Below are 15,529 nucleotides of genomic sequence, written 5' to 3'. Positions count from 1 at the left end.
CCTTTCCCTGCCCATGCTGGCCCTGTGTTATGTGACTGAAAAACAAAACAGGAAGCAAAGAGAAAGGAAAGTCTGATTTCAGCATTTTTACTAGCCTGGCTGCTTTGGCTGCAGGGCTTCTCAGAGAGAAGAGAGAATCGCGTGGGTGTGACCAACTGCCGGCGCTTACCGGGCTTCGGAGAGAAACGCCAGTGACTAATTGCATGGAGATAAGCCATTTTGAAAAGTCTCCTTGCTTCGAAGCTTTTCAGTCTTTCTGAAAACACTCACTCCAAGGAGCAAGGAGTGCGCTGGTGGTGACTCAGTCTCACGCCAGGCAGAGCATCGCTGCATTGCAAATGGAAAAGGCCACGCTCTCATTTACATCGGTGCAACTCTGGCCTCACTCCACTGCACTCAGTGGTGTCACGAGAGCCTGGATGTTCACTGGTGGCCCTGAGAGCAGAACCTGGGCCACCACGAATATGCTCAAAAGGGGCTGGAACTGTGACAGCTTTGAACCCCCTCAACCTTTTGGGACCCAGCTCTACACTTTGGGCTTTATCCTGCTCCCACTGACATCAGTGGTTGCATCGCCCATTGGTTTGAGCGGTCAGGACCCAACTGCTAATGGCTAATCTCTGGAAGATGCATCCTCAGCCAAACACCAGACACCAATCCCCAGCTCGAGCCCATTTTGAGCCTGCATACCACTAACATTTAGCGACTTGGAGCTTGCTGGAAAACAACCACCTCCTGTGCTACACGGGTAGGGAAAATGTGGCCCACTGCGTTTGTCTGGGCGTAGTTTGCATTTTTATTGGTCTACACCTAGATTTCAGCCTACAGAAAGGGTTTGAAGAGAATCATTTGCCATCAGACCTTTAATAATCCGCCCACATAGTACATTTAATTATTGTTTTTACATATGCAGAGCCAACATGCCTCGAGCAGGCAATCCAATATTGCATGCCATTCCTCCTGCATTCTTTGCCAGCGCGTGGCGCCCACATTGTTATGTTACCACTTGTTCCCAAGGCCACGGGACCCAGGAAGACTCATTCTGTTAACAACTGGGCTTTCCACTCCTTTCCATGGGGTTTGAGACACCTCCAAGTTCTAAGCAGGGCTTAATTTGTACAGTTTGGCTGGGAGCCACACCTGCTTCCACTGAGACAATTAGGGACTAAGGACAGGCAACCTGGTGGACAGAAAAAAACCACCAGCCTGACCCTTCACACAGCTCCCAGAAATGGCCCCCCACTCACACGCCTCTTTTCTCGCCCTCATCCCCGGGGCCCCCACCCCAATCATGAATTACGGCTAATACTGGGTCCCTCCCACCCCACCAGTTTCCATTGCTTCTCCCACTCCTAAACCTTTTCTCTAGGGTAATAATCTATCCCCAATCCTTCAATCCACCAATAGCCCCCTGGCTACCTCACTTCCCCCAGCTCTCCAATTAGCCCCAAAGCCCAGTTTCATTTTTACAATCCTTTCACTCTCCTGATTCGCCCACACCCCTCTGCCCCTCCCCAACATCCTGGGCTAGGGGGGCGATCACAAGTTTAGGGGCCAGATTTGGTAAGACCTTCCTTTCCCCAATGATGGGGACCCGGGCAACTGATCAACAATTTGTCAAATGAAATGTTCCTCCTTGCCCCAGAGGTTTAAAGCAAAACTTGCCTTTTTTCCAGAATATTGTTTGTGAATTGTTGACATTGTCAAAATTGTTCATTTTCTTGTGAACAAATATGGCCTTTTTCATGACAAAAATGATCAAAATAGTTATGGAAAGGTTTCAGTACCAAAACCACAGGCTTTTTGTACAACCCAACATTTCAGTACTCACGCTAGCAAAGTTTTTGACAAGTTCGAACAATATAAAGAAATCAAGAACAATTTGTTTAAGAAACAATGGGCCCGTTCCAAACCTTCTGAATGAAACCATCACCATTCCGAATGGCTAAATGTTCCGGCTAACCTTGTGAATGTGTGAGAGAAAAAGGGCTTTTGTTTTCCGATCCGTTGCCTGGTCACATTCTCTCCAGACCTCCAGCCCTGCAGCGGAACAGCACTCCGGAGCTATCGGGCAGTTATTAACAGAGCACGCGTGGTGCTGCCTGAAATACAGCCGCACGGAGATGGCCTGGCTCACTCTGCTTTGGAGTTGGATCAACACAAACTACAGACCCCTCGGGGCTGTACCATGTAGGCAGCGAAGGGACGGAATAGTGTGTAAATAATTGAGTCATTTCAGATTATGCTTCATTAAACTTCCCAAGATCTGGTTTATTTTTATATCTGCTACTTATCTCTAAGTGTTTCCAGCACAGCCCCTAGCGCTGACAAATTATTTTGACCTCCTTGGCTGCTCTGTTCCTGGCACATGGGGGCATCTCCTGGGCGCTGTTCTTGCTCTTGCTCAACCTGGGCATAACTTCACTGTGGCACAAAAACCGGCGGAAGGAGCCTGGGCCAAAACCCAGTGGAGCCATTTGGAGTCTTTCCACTGACTATTGGATCAGGCCCAGGAATGGGCGGAGGGCTGGTTGGTGAGTGGGGGCATCCCAGGGTGGAGCCATTTTGCAGTAGAGATGGACCGGACAGAGTAGGTAGATGCTAGGTACTGCCGAGCCTTGCAACGCTCACAGGCCTGGGACCAGGACTATTATTAACAGCAGGAGCCCAAGTCATGCACCAGGACCTCCCAAGTGCTAGGTGCTGTACAAACAGAAGAACTGCCCCAAAGCAGCACGGGGGCTTTGCGCTCTGAATTGTACCAGCTCATTGATTTCCCCTGGAGCTGGAGGTGGGAGCTGCATGGCTTTCCACTTCACTGGGAGGGGAAAGGGGGAGGTCAGTGCTGCCCAGCTGTTCACGGCCTGAATCCTTTGTTAGCAAGACCCTGTTGCTGGGCCCCAGGCAGACGCCTGCTTTTGGGCCTGCACCGTCATGAGCCTTGAGGGGGCCCGGCCAGCTCTGGGGTGGGCGGCGGTAGAAGTGTGTGTGTAGGGGGGGGTGCCAAGTGAGAAGTTGCAGCACAACTCGCTCCGGTTAGGCCTGGCCGTCCCTGCTGCGTTAATCTCTCTGTCCTCCCTCCCGGCCCAGCCTCCCTGCTTAGGCTCCTGCCCTGCACTCATCACTGCGCTGAAACGCTTAGTAATGGATGGGACCCTCCCTCCCCTCCCCTTCTTTGGTTTGCTCACCTTGATAAAGGTCTTGGGGCAGAAACCCAGGCAGCAGCCAGACGCCTTTATCGCGAGTGAAAATTAACACACACACTGCAGGGGAAGCTCCAGGGTTGTTCTAGTTCCCTGCTCCAGGCAGGTCTGCAGACTGGAACGTACATTGGAAGCTTGATCCAACAGGGAGTCTCTCAGGTGCGGCGAGGCGCACGCTGCGGGGAAGGCACAGCCCGTGCTATCCCCAGCCCCGTGTGCCACCGCTGCAGTCGGAAAGCAGAGAAGGCCTGAGGGTGCTTCCGCAGCGGGCTGGGTACAGAAGTTACTATAGGGCCATTACTGACCCTCCGAGCCGCTTCCCACAAGATCCAGAAGTCCGAGAGCCTGCACGTGCCTGCCGGGGCTCAGGGCTTCGGCCCCACTCCTGCTGGAGCCCCGAGACCCGCCACCCCACTGGGCAGAAGCCCCTACCCCACCACCCTGCTGCAAGGCAGAGGTCCCAAGCTCCCCCTCCCGCCCCAGTCTGGTAGATGGAGAATGGGGGGAGGGGCGTGGGGGGCTCCGTGAGCTGCACTTTAACTGTAAAAGAGCCGCATACGGCTCGCGAGCCACAGTTTGGCCACCCGGTCTAGAGGAAACGCACACAGGAGACCAGATTTCATGGTCCGTGATGTATTTCTCATGGCTGTGAATTTGGTAGGGCCTCTAGAGAACAGAACCAGGACGGAGACAGGAGATGAAAGCGATCAGACGCATAGAAAAATGAGCACGTGGAGACAGGTCTGCTAAAGCGGGGACTGTTTTAGACAGCGGGCAATACGCTGGGACCCGGGAGAGGTGCAGGAAATAATGGATGGTGCAGACGAGGTCACAGGGCAGGTTTACTCACCCTTTCACTCTCATTACAAGCGAAATGCAACACACGACTCTGCAGTTCAAACTGATAAAGAAAAAGTGCCCTGTTTTTTTTTGAACCACAACACCCACAGCCTCAGGAAGATCTATAAACTCTCACGCGTCAGGGTAGAGGCCAACCTCTGGCTGTCTGGGGTTAGGCACAAACTTCATCTACAAGCAGGTTATTCCCAAACTGTCCATTATGGGCGGAGGGGTTTTTGGTTTTGTTTCCTCTGGCCAATGGGAGAGACAAGGTCTGGCTGGGCTAGAGAGGTCACCGGTGTGACCCACTCTGACTGTTCCTCTGACCCGACTTTGCTGGTGGTGTGTTCACGAGGGGATTGGAAAGATGTGCTTTTGTTCTCGTCATGCTGCTCTTGTCCATCTTTCTGTCTGCAGCCACGCTCAGCCCGGCTCACTCCTCCACAGGGCGGGAGGTGTATTCACCCACCACCCCTCCTCTCTGGGTGACTGAGCAGGGGATGCGAGAACACTGCTAGCTGCGCCTTGCCAGCCCCTTGCCTATGTGGGAGGACACTAGAGGAGCACAGTGTCTAATTTCTCCTCTGTTTCGTAGAGGGCTGAGGCTAAACTTTCTCAATCTTTCTTCACCCACCTTGGGCTGATTCTGATTTCCATCAGCGGGGGGCTGGAGCCATTTGTACAGTGGGGGGGCTGAGAGCCATTGACCCAAACTGTAAACCCTGTATACGATGGAAACCACTTCAAGCCAGGGGGTGCAGCACCCCTAGTTCCAGCACCTCTGTCCACCAGTGTAAATCAGGAGCGACGCCAGTGAAGTCAGTGGAGTTACACTGGCGTATGTGAGATTAGAATCAGACCCCAAACTTTAAACACAGCACTTTGTCTCTGAAACCAAATGCTTCTCTGTAGCCCCATGGAGATCACTGTCGTTAGCCACTGCACCCTCTACATTAACTGAAAGCCGGGCTCTTCCGTCCAAGCGCTACCCTTCCTGCAGCAAGGAGAGCGGAGAAATATCCGAAGGCACCACAACTCACTGTCCGGACAGGCTGCATTAACAGCGTGATCACTCCAAAGTGCTGCAGAACACAAAATCTCTGAAGAGTTCATTTCCCTTCTAATCCATTGTATTTACCCCCACCCATCAGGCGGCGCGTAATCCGACTGAGGCTAGGGGAGAGAGAGAGGCCGAATGCAGCCTCAGCTGCGAGCATATTTATCTTTTTCTCCTGTTACGAGAAGGAAAGGGGCACCATTAAAAGGAACGTAGCTCCTCGTCTCCGAAGAGCACCTGAGGACTAGCTCAATGCTCCCAGAAGCAGCGAGTGAACAGGTTCTCATGTTATATAGAATCACCCAGGGTTTCCTTACAGATGCATGAAGCAAGTGAAGCGTTATGTGTTTGATTCACCTTGACATGCCACCGGGTGGAAGAAAAGTAGCAGCTATCTACAGGCTGGTGTAAGAGATCCTGGCCAGACATTCAGTGGCACTGGCAGCTGGAGCTAACAGGATGTGAGGAAATGCATCGTGGTGACACCCTGTAGGGGCAGGTGCATGACCCACATTTACAGTGGAGCTGCCATGTGGTTGCTGCTTAGCATGTGGGCGTCACGAGACAAGATAATCACCGTAGCCGATCACTGTAGAAGGAGAAAGAGTGATGCTCAGGCCAGCTGACGGAACTGAAGAACCATCATGCAGAACTGCTGCTATTGCCTCATGGCAAACTTAAATACGGAGTTAAATTCAGCCCTGGCGTGAGTGGGTGCAACTCACTTAACTCTAGCCTCCAGCGTCTTTATTTGTTCTCCCTCTTTTATATGACGTGAGCTGTGTTCCTTATCACCATACAAGGTAGGAGGCACTTTGCAATGTATGCAGAAGGACAAGCTCCTTGCTCCAAACAGGCTGCAAGGTAACACCAGGCTGATACCCTGACAAGTTCATCTGCTCCTGCTGCTTAGTCATTCCAGTTACAATCCCTCCCATATATGACATCACAAATGCCAGCTGTGACGTCACAAGGGGCAACTGTGACATCAAACACACCGGTGACAATGGAAAGCAGCATTTAGAGCCAGAATAAATCTAGGCCACTGTGGGTGGGGAGCAAAGCCAAACCCTGGCTACCATGGCACTGAATCCCTTCATGAGATTCGGGCCCCAATTTTGCACTGCTGAGAGCCCATTTTACACTGACTCCCAGCACAACAGCCCATGTATCCAGCCCTGGGAGAATTGCCACCAGGCAGGGGGATCCTCTGGAGATGTAACAGGCCCTGTGTCACCTCCTCAGTAGTTTACATGGCCGGGGTCTGTTTCTACCTAGCTGACCTCCTGCTGCTCTGTTGGCCCCTCTGCCTGCTGGCAGCTGCCATAAGTTAGTGCAGCCTTCAGGCCAGTACAAATTTAACAGCCGTGCAGCCAGCCCCTTTGCACCTCCTCCTTCGTCACAGCTGAGGAGCTAGAGCTTCGTCCGCACCCAGAACACAACTAGAAAATAGGTCCCTGGGGACTGCGTATCCAATGTAGAATTGCAGACGTACAAGCTGGCTTGGATCAGTGGATTTGAGTCCAACCCCTTTCACCCACATGGAATTAGAAGGAATTCTGAGTCAGAGTTCTGGTTTCGGGTTGTTTCTAAATTAGGAGCTCAGGTAGGAAATAAGTGGGAGGTGTGACGAAGTGAGACTGTTCTTAATGTTTCCTCTGAATACTCTGTGGGTGCCTCAGTTTCCCCTATGTATTTCTTAAGTCTCCAGCATGCATGAATGGCCGACACTCTGTCTCCTGGCAACAAATGGCCAGGGCCCTTCCCCCCTGCAAGGGGATGGCTAAAGGTGAACAAAGAGATCAGGTGACCTCCTGGCCTGGGAAAGAGAAAAAGGCCCAAAAGGAGGGGCTGGAGGGGGTTTTGGTTTGGGAGCTGGCTAGGGATGAGGAGTGAGGGCAGACGGGGTTGTCTGGCTCGCTAGGCCCCAGAATGGACCCAGCTGAGGGGTCCCGATCTCTGTACCTACAAGCTCTGTTTTAGACCGTGTTCCTGTCATCTAATAAACCTCTGTTTTACTGGCTGGCTGAGAGTCACGTCTGACTGCAAAGTGGGGGTACAGGACCCTCTGGCTTCCCCAGGACCCCACCTGGGTGGACTCACTGTGGGAAGCGCACGGAGGGGCAGAGGATGCTGAATGCTCCAAGGTCAGACCCAGGAGGTGAAGCCGTGTGAGCTTCTTGCCCTGAAGACAGTCTGCTCCGAGGGAGAGGAGGATCCCCAAAGTCCTGACTGGCTTGGTGGGGAGCAGTTCCAGAGCATCGCCCAGGGACTCCGTGACAGGAGGAACAGATAACCTTCCAAGCAACACAGAAATTGTTACCATGCAAAGGTCCCTAAAAATAAGAACAGCATCAGCGGTATTCACTCGCCATAGAACAGCTTCCAAAGTTTTCTACCTGAGGATGATAACAATGATGATTCTTTAATTCAAAGAGAGATTCCAGAACACACATGGAAGAGTTACTTTCTGGTCTGCACACCTCAGGGTCTCCACGATCTTTTACCAAACACCCACTGTATAACCAAAGTCACAGAAACTGAGACCTGTAGGCCTAACACGCTACCACTAAATACACGTCTATGGATGATGATGTAAGATGGCAGCAATTTGCCAAAAGAAATGACTCTATCCCATTAAAATAGCACCCTCAGCGGTGTATATGGCAAACCCAGAGGCATTTAAACTGACAGTGACCCAACAGCGCTGGCGCGCTATGAGGTGGTTTATTCCGAAGTGCCGTTGATACATGTGAACAACTCCAAGTTATTGGTATTGCCTAAGAGATGTCCCACATTTGTGTATTTGTGTTCCAAGGCTGCCTAGATACAAAGGTTTCATAGGATACATAGATTCTTCCCATCAGTGGCTTAACTTACTGTAGTGGCTTGGTAAGTGTGCTGCATAATGTCCTTGCTTTCTCTCTCTCAATGAACGCACAATTATGAGGCCATTGAATGTTTTGTTCTCGTTATGTCTAGTCGCCATCATCCTGCTACTTTCGCACTTGCGGGAAAGACATTCCAGCTGGAAAACAAACTCTCAGTGGCTTGTAAGGTAGGGCAGAGCCAGAGGGGCATAGTGGGGTTTATGAAAAAGGAGGCTGGCTCAGGACTGGGGGCTTTGACTTCCACCTAAATTGTTCCAGTTCCCTGTATATGCAGGTAGTTCATTCAGATGAACACCCCGTTCATGAGCGACTGAATCCTTTCACCTTTGCCATTTGTGAGCTGAGAGCCACCTAGACCCTTCCTCCAGGCCCTCCCCAGGAGGAGCAATTGGTTCACACTGTGCTCTCAATGACAGTTGTAAATCTGGAATAACTCCACAGACTTCCAACTAAGTTACTCTGCATTTACCCTGCTTTAATTAAGAGAACAATCTGGCTCTCTGCTCATAGGTTCACAATGAAAAAAAAAAAGTAAGACTTAATTGAACTGATTGCTTTTAATTGCATTTTAATCTTGATTTAATTTACTTTTAATGTATTGTTTAATCTGCATTTTTATGTCTCATATTTATTTTGTTGCTGTGCCATGAAGGCTGCTCTATAATTAAATAAATAAGGATGTTACCTGCAAAAAGGCTTCTGCTGTTAGCATGGTTAGCAATTCAGACCCATATTCTGCATAGTGCCTTGACTGCAGAGAGCCAGGCGCAGGAAGCCTTTTTGTTTGCCAGGTGTGTGTGGGTGGTTGAGGAGGGAGACAAAAGGCACAACAAATACATGAGGCAATGAAACTAAATGGATGGGTGTGAGAGGGAGGATTAAACCTTCTGCACGCCCACCGGATGTTGGGACACCAAACTCCGACCAGGTTCGGGAGGTAATTCCATGTGGAAATAATTGCAGATTCACTTATCATAACATTGAGAAATGAAAGAAAAAAGACGACAAATCATTAAACACGCTCATTGTGGTGGAAAGGTCTCCACCTCTAAAGAAAACCTTCAAGGACTGTTTGATTTGAATCCTGTTTATTTTTCCAACCATAATGTGGTAGAAATTCTAGACCAATACAGACATCTGCTACCTGACCTTTCTTAGCAACGGAATTCCAGTGGATCTAGCAGGAAAGACACCATGACGGGTGCTGGGGGACACTTTGCAATCCAAGGCATCTTACCACAACAATATGCCCCTCACCGAGCTGTCTCCCTCTGATTGTGTCGCATGACTTGACTTTGCTACCCCAACCACAGCGACAAAGAGCCCCCGAAAGGCCGATCAGCCAGCGGGCCTTTTTACCGTTCGCTGGCTTATTTCAGGTACACGCCTCCTGCCTCCCCTTAGCTTGCTCTTCATGTCAAAAGTGTGACCCAGTAAAGAGACAGGAAGGTGAAACTAAGCAGATGCAACCACCAGCCCTCCCCCTCACACCACCAAGGAGAATAAGATACTTTTAGGACAGGACAGTAACAGACAACGTCAAAGCAGATGCCCCAGTTAAGTAAACTCCTGGGCTCAAGACAAAGATTGCATGTCTCACAGATGTAAACCAGCCTCTTATGTGGTTATTGAAAGTGCAGATAAAAATGGTACCAAATGTGATTGTGTGTAGAGCACTTACGGCTGCGGGGGTATGTGTAAGGCCAGGCTTGCTGGGTGGTCTGCTCCGTCTTTCTAACCCCCTAATGTTGCACTTGCATCATATGTGCAGCCCAATGCAATTGCCATAAAATGTGGCAGGAACTGATTACAGAGGGCAGTGCAGGGTGGATTTATTTTGAAGTTATTGTATATCCTACAGCAAATTAAACCGCTAATTACGGACAGCTTGCCCTATGGCCCCCACCCTCTTCCTAAAAAAAAAAAAGTTTATCAGACCGGGGTGTCCCACTCCGATTATTTATATAGTGACTGGCAGCAGCTCTAGGGTCAGGGCACCGAGCAGCAGAGTCAATCAGCACATCTCCGCTCTGTGGCCAGCAGTAATGATCAGGACTGGAGTTGCCAGGCCAACCCGAATACAGGTAAGGGAAGCATCTGATTCACTCCCAGCAGCGCATGAGAGTCAGGGAGCCATTTCCAAAGGCCCAGTGGTTTTCAACCAGGAGTCCGGGGACCCCTAGGGCGCCGCGAGCAGGTTTCAGGGGATCCTCCAAGCAGGGTCATCGTTAGACTCGCTGGGACCGAGGGCAGAAAGGCAAAGCCCCACCGCGTGGGGCCGAAGCCTGGGGCCCTGAGTCCCGCCACCCAGGGCTGAAGCGAAAGCCTGAGCAGCTTAGCTTCGCAGGGACCCTGTGGTGTGGGGCCCCTGCTTGCTCCCCCTAACACCAGCCTCGCCCACACGGTCTGTCTCTGGTTCCTTTTAAGTAACTCCGAGTGCTCTCCCAGCTGGCATAAAGCAAAGCAGAAAATCTCCGAGCCTCGCCAAGAGGCAGCAAACAGGGATTGAGTCTGAAAGCTGCAAAAGGCCTCCGTCTTCCCCAGCCTCAGCACCCAGGCTGACGTGACTGGTTCTATCAGATAGCCTGGAGTGCTCTCGCCTCTCGTGGTTCCTGTCATCTGTGATTAGCGAGCGCTCTGCACGCCATCCAGCCGTATAGTTCACTGAGCCTTCTGCTCGTGGCGAGAACAGCCCTGGTCAGGCTCTGGGAGAAATCGACAAGTTCAGGCGGGCCAAAGCGAGAAAGGTGGTAAATGGCTGGAGGTGCGTCAGTGGCCACAAGCCGGGGCTGCTCGCCACCCAGACTCAGACACTAGACCAAACTCGAGTGGCTAGCCAGACCGTGGGGAGGAACAGACAGGCCAGCGATCTGGGAGAACCTCAAGAGAAGGATGAAATTCCAAGCAGCCCTCGTCTGTCACGGGGGAAGCTCAGGAAGAAAACAGGGAGGTTCTTCTTCATTGGACAGGAAATAAGCAGTGATAAGTGCTGTGCTAAGGGGTCCATTTATAACAGTAATAATACCTTGTTCTTACATAGCACTTTTCATCTTTGATCTCAAGGCTCTTTGCACAATGGGGACAAGGATTCTTACCTGCTTTGTAGATGGGGAAACTGAGGCACGGAGAGGGGAAGTTGGTTGCCTAAGCTCACCCAGCACGATAAAAGCAATGCTAGGAATAAAACACAGGACTCCTGAGTTGCAGACGTCTGCACCTACAGCTGTGTGAAGTTTCTGTAATAATTACATTAAAAAAAAGACCACGTGAAACTCCTGTAGGTTTCATTGCTGACTCAGTCTGATCATGCTCAACAGAAGTTTAATTAATTGAGGCTCAAAGCTTCCAGAGCAAACCTGAGCCCAGTTTTGTCCATTAAATAAAACACATTTTTCAGGGTTTTTCAGGAGAAATGCAGCAGTTATATCTGAGCTTTGCTTTGAGGGTTTAGGGTCCATTCTAACCTGTAATTAGAGATTGGTGTGACCCCACAGCACAGCTCCAACGAGCTTCTGGGAGACTGGTGGGTTTGAAATCAGAACGTGGACTGGGAATGGGATCAGCATTTGCTATGTCCCCTGTCTTTAACAAGGACCAGACCAAAGCCTACCTCCAGACACCCCTGAACACCGGGATAACAGGCCATTTACCAAATCCCATTCTCCTGCCCAGTACCCCGTTCTCCAGAACTCAGGGTGAAGCTCAGGGACAGGGTCAATCAGAACACACCAGATGGCACCAAATTAAAACGTTCATGAGAACCATCTGCAGAGGGCAAAGGCTGCATTGGGCACCTCAGTACGCTGCCCCTACAGAGCAGAGATCGGCGATTACCCAGAGTCACGTTCCAGGCAGTTCTTTGGCAGTATTAGAGTAAAATTACATGTTTTCAAGATCTGTCCTAAAGGATTTCTCTCTCACTCCCCACAGGTCCTCCCTCCTCAAACACTGAGTTAAGAGGCTCTCCAGAAATTTTAGCAACTTTATAGCTTTGAATGTATTTTTGTAACCCTAAAATAATGGTCCAGCCCATTCGAGGTAAACTCTGTGATGATCCTATTGGAGTAGCCACAGTAATTTGAAAGAAGTGTCACATGACGAGTGCTATTGCCAGAAATACACAAGGAATCAGTAATGACTGGGCTATACCTTTTAAAGTGAAACCATTTGTTTAGCATGGATTGAGCCTTGTAACCCTCTGGCATTGGCACTGCATGTACAGCCGCGAATGGGTCAGGCCAACCTGGCTTGGCAAGCCAGTGCGTGGGTAGGACGGGACCCACCCATTGCCCCAACACTATTTGCCAGTCAAGTTTGTTTATTTATTTCTTAATGTTGTAATTACCGAGACTCTTGGAAATGCCTTAGTAAGCAGAGAAAAGAGCCTGCGAAATCTTACACACAGGGTGCAGTGTACAGTCACCCGGGCTCATAAGCCAACTATATCACAGTCTGCATCAAATGTCTAAGCTGCTCATCATGAGAAGTGTTGAGATGCACCAAAAACGCCTCCACAAAACCAAAGCCCTGGGTTTCAGTGCGTGCATGCAGAGAATAGGAACATGGGTCAGGGCAGGCTGTGTAATGGTTACGTGAACAGGGCTGGGAGTCAGGACTCCTGGATTCTGCTTCCAGTTCTGCTACTAACTTGCTGCATGATCTTGGGCATGCCACCATTTCTCTGTCACTCAGTCCTCCCCCCTACCATCCCCAATCACGAACATAGGTCTTGAGGGCCTCAGCAGTCTGAAAAGTGTTTTCAAGTACCACATGAGAGCAAGCGTACGGTGACACAGCTAGAGGCAGCAAGCCTCCGAGCCCGGGTCGACACACACCGGCTGTGAACCCCAGTCCCTGGCTTCAGAGTCCGAGCCTGGATGTCTCCACAGCTGTTTTTAGAGCTGTGGCGCAAATCCGTGTCTGTCCACCCAGGCTCCGAGGCTTGCCGCTGCAGACTGACATACTCAGAGGCCCAGCATGGGAGATTCTTGTAGCCATATTTCTACAACTAGCAAATGTATGTAGTAGCCCGCAAGAGCCTGGAACGCTATAAAAGGGTCACGTTTGCTAGCTCTTCCCTGTAGAATGCGGTGATTTTAAAAACAGCCTTGGATTCAGCTAGAGAGAAGAATCCTGAAACTATGGTATTCCATCAACTCATGCCACATCCCTGCCTTAAATACAGTTTTAAATGCTGTTCCCCCCTCTCAGAAGGAAATAGCAGAAATAGAAGGACAATAAAAGGGTGCAGAAAGACCAACATTTCAAATCTATTTGGAGAATTTCAAAGGGAGATGAACAGCAGAGGAAGTGATAGGTCTATAAAATAACGAACGGCACAGAAAATGTAGAGAGGAGGCAGGGCCTACTTGACTTTTCCCATGCCAACAATAAGGGAGAACCCCCTTAAACGTGAAGGAAGTCGGTCTGATGCATGAAAAAGCTGGTTTGCGGTCAATACTCACTCAAGGTCACAGTTCTTTATTGGTCTGTTTATAAGCGAGCTGGACCCAGATCCTCAAAAGGCATTTAGGTGGCTAACTCCCACTTATTTCAACTGGAGTCAGTTGCCTGAATTCCTTTGCAGGGTCTGGGCCTTAGTGGTTATTAGGAGGTGTGCAAAAATTCTGCATCCAGCCTCCGAGGCATTCAGAAATCAGCCTTGGCTTGAGTTCAGCTAGGTGACTAACTCTTCCGGCCTCACTCTGTTCTTCCCTGGCTGTGCCGTTTGGCGTGCCAAGCTAACTTAGTTCGCTGCTGGGACAGCTCAGTGGGGGATGTTCTTTTCAGGGCATTGCCGCATCTCTTCCTCCGGCTGCTTCTCACTGGCAGTTAATTAGTTATCACTCTCTTTGGGCCCATGGTGTGTGGCAGGCAGAGGGCAGGCTGGGTCCAGTGAAGCTGAGGTTTTGTAAGCATTGCTTCAATGTTGTTTATGCAATCTCTTTGCAGAACCTCATTATTCACGATTTTATCTTGCCACTTGATATGCTTAATGGCTCAAAGGTGCCGTTGACTACATTTTTCCAGCACTTTGATGTGCTAGCGATAACTTGTTTCTGTTTCACAACCGTAAAGGTAGGTGGAAATCATTACCCTATATCAAACGTGGGCTTTGGCCTCTATTGGCAATGTGCTGGTTCCAGGCTCAGTGTTGCAATCAGCTGTATGCAGAACATGCCTTTTCAGACAGCGAGCAAATCTCTTGGGGGGAGAGAGCTCTGCTTAACTAAACTCCAAGAGCAGACACATCTGGAACCCTATTCGCTTAGTCACTGCTGATGCCAGCCAGGTGTTCTTCAGGCTTTGCCAAGTGCTGGTTGCTGGGAGGTCTACAGGCTGATTTTAAGTCCATAGTATGAATTCTTTGTATGGTGGTACCATCTAAGGGCCTTTAGCAGGACCACAAACACCATGTGCTATAGTCTGTACATGCACACTTTGATCTACAGTGTTCCATTTACAACCACATCCCAGAATCATGTCTGGGACAGATCTATACTGCCCCAAGAGGGGCACTTGCTTGGAGTCTTAACTATGTTTTTCTGAAATTATGCTGAACACATAAAAAGCATCACCTGCATTTAAACCATGAGTGTCTGAACGAGTGTGGAACCTGTTGCTGCCACCCATTGTCACCATCAGGTAGTTTTTCTAGTATACACTCAATTTTTCCTATCAGACACAGCTCAGTCAAGGAAGCAGATTTCACCTCAGCTGTCTCCTCTGGAGGGTCTGTGCAGCAACCGTCACATAATCGGCTCTCATTCCAGTCTCTCTATTAGTTAAATGCTGGCAGAACAAGAAAACCCCACAGCCCAGGTCCAATGAGAAACAGAGCTGAGCATGGCTAGCATGCTGCATCCTTGAAATTTTGGGGGATTTCATGCCTTCTTTCCAGATTGTCTGCAGACACACCAGACACAAAGTATGCTACCTCCATAGTTGTACATCCTTAAGAGATTCTCAGAAAAGCTGGGCCATTTTCTATTTGGAATAATTTTTAAACCTTCTTCTCAAAAGTAAGCCTTTCAAATTTTTCAAAGCTAGGCATCACACATGTCTTCCTGCTCAGGTCAATGGGCTCCTCTGCCGAGGGATCCGTTCATGCTTTTGAATAGTAGATGAAACAAAAAGTCAAAGTGAAATGCTCCTGCAGTCTAAGGAAGGCGTCTTCTTGAGGCGTCTTCTACCAGCAGCACCAGGTGCACAAACTTCTTATTGGCCTTGATTCAGCAGAGTACTGATCCCAAAGTCAATGGGACTTCAGCATGTGCTTCAGGCCTTTGCTAAATAGATACCTTAGTTAATTACAGAAACTTTCAATATTTCCATTGGCCATTCGAAAACAGGGCCGAATCACGCTTTACTTCTGTTCGATTACATCAGAAAAATACCAGGAATGATGAAATGGTGGAACATTAAAAAAAAAAAGGGGGGGGGGGGAAACGTATGGAATTTCGCTCCAACAAAATTTTAAAATTGATGTAAGAGTTCTAGACACGGGAGGCTCAAACCAGCAAGGTGCTGAGTCAGCA

The 15,529-nt window shown here is 49.6% G+C and overlaps 1 long non-coding RNA gene across 1 annotated transcript in view; it reads left to right on the top strand.

The window, feature by feature from the left end:
• The window catches only part of LOC120372758, an 87,996-nt gene that overhangs the window by 6,158 nt on the left and 66,309 nt on the right, over nt 1-15,529 (top strand). Inside the window, exon 2 of the long non-coding RNA XR_005585173.1 lies at nt 8,083-8,158. This is a non-coding gene — a long non-coding RNA (uncharacterized LOC120372758). The remainder of the gene's footprint in view (nt 1-8,082; nt 8,159-15,529) is intronic.

The sequence above is a fragment of the Mauremys reevesii genome, linkage group 10 (assembly GCF_016161935.1).
Source record: "Mauremys reevesii isolate NIE-2019 linkage group 10, ASM1616193v1, whole genome shotgun sequence".
Lineage (NCBI taxonomy): Eukaryota > Metazoa > Chordata > Testudines > Geoemydidae > Mauremys > Mauremys reevesii.
This window is presented reverse-complemented; position numbering and strand designations above follow the sequence as displayed.